The 7,122-nt window shown below is 49.3% G+C and overlaps 1 long non-coding RNA gene across 1 annotated transcript; it reads right to left on the bottom strand.

The window, feature by feature from the left end:
• Positions 1-5,098: 5,098 nt before the first annotated feature.
• LOC135383944 (uncharacterized) lies at positions 5,099-6,841 on the bottom strand. Its single transcript, XR_010420172.1, has 3 exons — positions 6,210-6,841; positions 5,739-5,775; positions 5,099-5,455 (listed from the first exon to the last, which is right to left on the bottom strand). It is a non-coding gene; the product is annotated as an uncharacterized LOC135383944 (long non-coding RNA).
• Between the last annotated feature and the right edge of the window lie 281 nt (positions 6,842-7,122).

Here is a 7,122-nt window from a genome sequence, read left to right as displayed (position 1 = left end):
GCAACGCTTTGTTGCTCGCGCTGCTTTGCGTCCTCATGCTTTTTCAATGTCATTTACTCTTAAAATATGAGTACCATTGCAGAACGCGTTTTTACCCCGGCTATGACTCTAGTTCAACGGATAGCAACTCTGTCACGCGAATAACTTTTCACTCGTAAGTACGTACTTGATCAGTTGTTTCTGCCCCTGTGTGTGTTAGAGCCATCTTGAATCGTTCGTTTGCATGCTAGCGCTGTGCTGCAGATTAATTTGGTTTCAGCCATAGTTGCACAAGTTTGATTAATGGCATTCTTTACTAGCAACAAGCACACAAAACGTGGCCACGTCGTCTCACCAACGTCGCTGCCACGCATGATGTTCCGAGACCTGGGCGTTTGCCCTGCACACCGTGACTGGTCTTGTAAAAGAAGAGTAAACCAATGTCCAAACACACAGAAATAAAACTGCACGCGCGCGTTCATCACTACGAAAATATCTGAACTGTAAGACAACCACAGACTTCCACGGCGAGCCCTTTCACAGTCATCGCCAAGACGACTCCCGTCGTCTGCTTTGGGAGCTGGCATGCGCATGCTCTTGGGGCTCTTGGGGTCACGTGAGCGGTCACGTGGTAGACAGGAGCATCCCAGAATACAATGCGAAGGCTGGCACGCCCGACCCAATGGAGAAACGTTGGAAGGTGCCCTCCTGTGTTTCCTTCCTCCATGTCGCTCTTGGAACTCAAGCGGTAACCGCATACGACGAATTCTCGACGGAAAACCGGCCACCGTCACCGTTTTTCCGGTGAGCCGACGCGAGCAATGGGAACTTCACCGATTTCTCAACGACAGCGGTGGACAGAAAAATCCGGCGAAGAGCGGAAGCGGCCGCTCGACGGCAGCCAATAGGACCACTCCACGCGCTATCGTTCCACAAGCGGACGTGGCGGCCATTTCCGGATGCCCGTATGACCAACCTGGGAACCGGGAAGCATGCTGTCGGCTGCTGTCTGAGGGAGCTTTTGTGGAAGCCTGCTTCGCGAATATGCTTTGACTGCAAGAACTCATTATATGTGCCACTATAACTTTTCCATGTGTAGCAAAATACTTATCAGTTAATTTGAAGTCAAAATTTAACACGGACTAACGAAACGCCCGCTAAGGCGCCACCGTCCGCCGCAGTGAAAATCTGTGCATGCGGTTCGTCCCGCCGTTTTTCGTCGAGTTGTCGTGCCGGTGGGAAAGTTGGCAGTTTTTCCGTCGAGAAATCGTCGTATGCGGTTACCAATTAAAGGGACTATGAAAAGGTTTTTTTCTCGTTTTGATCAGAAAGAAAACCTTTTTCCGAGTCTAGAACCAAAATTTTACCTTCATCATGCGAAGAATATTCTCAGGAGCGAATTTAAACGGAGCGGCGAACAGAGGACAGCTGGCGCCGCGCCGTGGCGAGCTGCCAAACGGAGACACAGCGAGCAACTTGACGGGACCCCGACCGGCTCGGCAACACGTCATGATGACGTGTTGCCGAGCCGTAGGATCCCGCGTCCCGCCAGGAGCATGCGCCGTAGCATCCCGCGTCCCGCCAGGAGCATGCGCCGTAGCATCCCGCGTACGCGTTCATCGGGAGTGGAAATCTCACAGGGGTGGCATGCAATGTATTGCTCCGTAGACGAAAGCGTGCTGGGCGAACGCAATGCATCCTGGACAGGTCCTGGTCGCACGTCACAGCAAACGTCAAGGCACACGTGACATTAAAGATGGCGGCGCCCGTGATCGGTGGCCAAACCGTTTGTAAACAATGCGGTTGTTCGTTTTGGATGTTTTTCGATCACGGTAATTATTTTTATCCGATAATCTCGCAATAAAACGCGCAGTTTTACACATAAAGCCTCGTATTGTTGACAACTTCCAAAGATGTGATGACGACCGCGCGTTAAGACTTACCGAGCCGATGCGATGTACTTAAACTAAGCTGAAACGGGCTACCATGTTGCGGAAGAAGCACCGCATAGTTTACGCTGGCAAAATACGTTCATCTCTTGGTGTTATGACGGCGAAAATATGTCGGTAAGCGGCAAAACGACATGTAAACAAAGTCACATGACCTCAAAATGACGTTTTCTATGACGTGCGACCAGGACAAGATGGTAGTTTTGCCAAAAGCACCCGCTTGAGGGTAGTTACAACAATGGCGGGTTTGTGTCACCCCTGTGGAAAATCTCCATGATTGCAGCTTCCGCGCGATGGTCGTAGTCCATCGCAGTCGCATCCTGTTGTTTTCGTCCACATGCCGGGACGATGTTGGATAGTTGGTTGCCCTAATTTACGTCAATATTCGCTTAGCATCCAATGTCTCATGCTTCCCAGTGACGAGACGGACAGCTTTTGATGCCACGAAGCAATCGGACCGCCGGACTGGAAAGACGATGTGGTGCCATCGACTGCTCGTGTTTGTAGCGGACATTTGCATGATCGAATTTACGAAGGGTACGCTCAATCTCTTCAACGTACTGGATAACGAGCTCAGTGTCGTCTGAATCAAGGTGTAGCACCATCACAATACCTGTCCACAGCGGGGGAAAGAACATCCACCTAAACGGCGCAAAGGTGTGAGTATTTTTCGTTATTGGGGCTAACAAAGGTCTCTCAGTCCGTGTGGTTCAAATGCTATCACACATTTCAGATTTCTACCCGGAATGAGCCGACCAGCCGTTCACGTCATTTTGGCGTCACTACAGTGCAGCCCGCTTAGAGAAACGTCGTCTGCTAATTTTCACTCGGAAGAACGCAGTAAGCCGCAGCGGTGGAAGGAGTGTTTCTTTTCGCTTTTTCTTTCATTTATCAGGTACAGTAAACGAATATTGGTCCACAGACACCGTTCAAGGCATGGTTCAAGATTAGGCCGTGAGGTTAAAGGGACAGTCGCATTCTCCGAGGTCAATTTCGAAACTAATGCGAATTCTAATTCCTTGCCGACCACTGAAATGGGCCCGAAAATACCATTTCGATCCGCGGCGTACTTTCCGCGCAATCCGATGAAAAGGAAACCGGAATCCTTGCGCCCTCGCTCTCTAAAAGTGGGAGCAAACGTCACCTGGATAAGGCCAATCACCGCGCGCGCTGGGTAAATGCGAGCCGCGCGCCTGTTTGGCGATCGCGAAGCGAAGGCGAAGGTAGCAAACACGTAAGCGGTAGCGGCGACGAGTTAATGCTGGATGATGACCCATACACTACGGACCCAATGCCTCTGGAACCCGCCGACCATGCACGAGATGTGGCTGCGGCTAACCCGCGGGATGACATTTTCAGGTGACGTATCTATTTGCATGGTTGCCGTCGGATGTGCGAAACAGTTTAGAATGTTGAAATTGTTGTCGGCAGGTGTCTGTGTGGAGTCTGCGACCCACAGGAGCCCAACGAGCGCCTGTGTTGCCATTCTGTTGCCAGGGTGGTAGAAATGTGCAACAGTGCCGCCGTGCAGTGCATAATACAACACCCATTACTCATGGACATCTGCCTCCGTAGGGAGCTTCTATAGTGGTGTACGCGCCTCAATTCTGCCGCTATGATCAACATTTTAGGCGACTCAATCCCCAGGACCACAGGTAAGCCTGCTGCAGTGCTCTTCCGTTTGCTATGATTACGACCGTAATGATTTTTTCGGTTTAAATGACCTCCCATCAAGATTCGGAAGGGTAAACTTGGGTGCTAGTCGGGTGTTGTTGGTTACGCAAATTGTCGAACCTAAAGTGGACAGGGGTTGTATACATAAGGGCGGCTATTCTCAGCAGCTTTTTGGCCTACACAAGTTTGTCCCCCGTAAATCATAAGCGTGGCCGACAGCCGTGGAACGACCCAGAATCCTGGTCCAACAATTCCATTGGGAAAAGTGAAGCAACAGAGTCGCCTCAGCTAGTCTCGACATGCTCTCAATTATGCCAGTTAGCCGTGGCCTGATTGGCAACACAACACCCTGATTGACAGATATCCAGTGGGAATTCTGAATGATAGTCTTACAAGTCTAAAAACAGAAGCATTTGAGGTGCCAATAAAGGGGGGGGGAGCATGTTACTGAAGAATGTAAGAGTAATATATTGTGGGAGAAATTGGATTTTGCCGGAATTGGAGGGAAGCTGGTTCGGGAGGGAGTTAGCTGTTGGAATCGGGTTCATCCTGAAAGAGGCGGACCATTTTTCTGTTGTACTATGTTGCACACCTGCCAACCTTCCACATTCAAAGTGCGGGGGACCCCGGAACTAAGAAAGGAATGCACGGGCTTTGAACTCCAAGGTTGGGATAGTGTCTGTTCTTCTGCTCTGGCCATTGTCTTCCCAACACTGTGGGAGATTTGGCAGGTATGCAAATGCCCACAAGATATAATGCTAAACAAAAAGAAATGTCATGTGGATTTGTCTTTTCCAGCTGCCTGAGGTTCACGGCATACTCGTCATTCACGAGATGGGTCTGGGGATACCTTGGTCCAAGGAACAGACGACAGGTTCCTGGATGCGTTGTCCGAGCCATCAGGAGGGAGTTCCCATCTACGTCCTATCAAGGCTATCAGCGTTAGGACCATCGAAGCAAGGGTGTCTTGACAAGAGAGACAAGCTGGTGCATACTGATGGCTGGAACTGGAGACATGTAGTGGCAAGACAAAAATTTTGCTGACATAGGCACATTTTGTGTAAATGAGCCCTTGGTCATCCCCCTTGCCTCCCATCAGAGGTTTAGGAGGATCCTATTGGTGTCTGGTGTACGGATAAACCTATCCGTACACCACACACCTATAGTATCCTCCAAAACCTCTGATGGGAGGCAAGGGGGATGGCCAAGGGCTCATTTACACAAAGTGTGCCTATGTCAGCAAAATTTTCGTCTTGCTGCAATTTTCGTCTTTTCGTCATTGCAGTGTGGGGGATGTTTTGTCTTGTCACTCTGTATCTCCAGTTGCAGTCAACAGACTGTCTACCCATCTGTACAGCAAAAACTACTACACGTGGCAGTATTGGCTCTGGCATCAAATCCAGACTGTACTGCACTAAGTTAGTGCCAAGGTGGGAATATTTTGAATTCTGTGCAGATTTTCAATGCGGAGTAGTGACGGGAATAAAGAATGACCCTATAATTGTATCGATTTATTGTACAGTGGAGTATGACGGAGTGGGAATAACGAAATAGCATAGGTTTATTTGCCTCCCATTATGTATGGGAGGCAAATAAACCTAAGCTATTTTATTATGTTGTGCTGTGGTTCTACATTAATGTGGTGTGAAGTCTGGGCGGTTACAGGTACGCTGCCACAGGGATGTTAGGAGGGTTCATGTTGGCAGATCCATATCTGGTGTACTAATACGCTATGCAAGTCTGTGTCCATTGTTTTCCTCTTCCTGGAATCAGGGGATGACAACCCCCTTGTGAGATGCGCCGTGAAGTGGGAAGTGGGTCCCCAGCACTTGCTTCAGCCATGACCTCCACATCTGAAATATGGCCTTGAGTGTTAACACTCAAAAAAATATGTTGAGGGCTTAGCAGGTACAATAACAAATATAAAAATGACTGTGCAAATAAATCTTCCCCTTTGCGGTCCCTATTTCACTGGCACAGTTATTTTCCTGTCGACATTACGTTATAAACGCTGGCAGCCGCATCACACAAGATTCCTTTCACAGAACTCTACAATTTTCAGGACTCGTACATATCCATTATTTTGTGGGACGTGCAAAAAGAATTGCAATATTTTCGTGGCTTGACAAAACATACCAAATCCAGTTGATTCCGTTGACGTGCTTGCTGCCGCCTGAAATAGAGCCAGAAATTAGCAACAAGGCTGAAGTAGAATACTGATGCAAGTGTCTCGGACGTAGCCAAACACAGATTGCGATGCTTTCACATCCCTGAATGCTGCCATCAGGCTTACACTATGAACTGTAGAAACATCCACTAGCTGCAATAAGATTAGAATAATGCTGTCATGTGGGAGTGCTACGTTACTCCTGCATAATACTGGCGACAATTAGCACCGCAACAACACACCAATCTTTTTTCTCTAGAGTACGCGTACTATTGCGTCAGGATGCTGCAATCATTGTAATAATTTGTGTACATTAGTAGCCGGTGTGACTGTGACGTTACAATCGGCGGCGAGGCCAGGTGTTCGCGATGATGTTTACTGTGACAGCTGATATTTTTCATCGCAGCGTATAGCTGTGACCACGCAAAATTGTCACTTACCTCCGTTACTGGTTCCTGCCCTTGTTCCTGATCGAATGTGGTAGGGGTGGTAGGCACGGCGTCAATCTTCAGCCGCTTCTGTTTCTGCCGTAGCCCAAGCCGAACTTGCAATACATCTTCATCAAATTAGGCGTCGTCGGCGAAATGACAGGAACAGACGCGTGAAACATTCAATCCTTGGGCCACACCACAGTAGTGGCTGGCGATCGCTGCCTCCCACTTTCGTTTCGTTTCGCCATTGCGAGGTCGGTGAAATGTAAGCTCGGGATTCGCGTTATAGGTCTCTCTGCACCCGAGCACGTAGCACCGGTTTCCTGGCTGTGACATCGCACGTCAACGGCGTGAAATCCTAGGCCACACGCTGTGGTTCAAAGTGCTTCAAAGCAAACGCGACAAGACAACAAGAAAAAGGGGCAGCCGCACGCTCAGACACACACAGAATCTGCGGCGGGAAGGAGCGCCTCCTGATGGTTGGTTTATCCGGGTGACGTCATCCAGTGTCGGCGCCTTGCGGGGATTGCCGTGCGCGCCGGAAGCGCGAACATTTAAAAATCGTTTCTGAGTCAACCAAGTGGATTTGTGCGGAGAAAATTTGCCGGCGTACATTATGAACGACAGGGAACATGACCATAATAGTTCCGGAACACGCTTCCGGATGCGACTATCCCTTTAAGGAGGCCACCCTCATTGAGATGTCCCCAAACAACTTTAGCCAAAAATCGGCGAAACCTGTCCCCGCTCGAGCTCGCTTTTGTCTCGCGCGACCTCCCGGAGTAGGTGGATTGTGAAAAGTAAACTTGTGTTGCCAGTTGAACGCTGTTCTGTCCGTGTCTGTTATGTGGTGGCAATGAACGTAAACACATCGGAACACTAAGCGTTGCTTCAGTTCACGCTTCAATATGATCGCCGCATC

This window comes from Ornithodoros turicata, chromosome 2 (genome assembly GCF_037126465.1).
Source record: "Ornithodoros turicata isolate Travis chromosome 2, ASM3712646v1, whole genome shotgun sequence".
In the NCBI taxonomy this organism is placed as follows: Eukaryota; Metazoa; Arthropoda; class Arachnida; order Ixodida; family Argasidae; genus Ornithodoros; species Ornithodoros turicata.
This window is presented reverse-complemented; position numbering and strand designations above follow the sequence as displayed.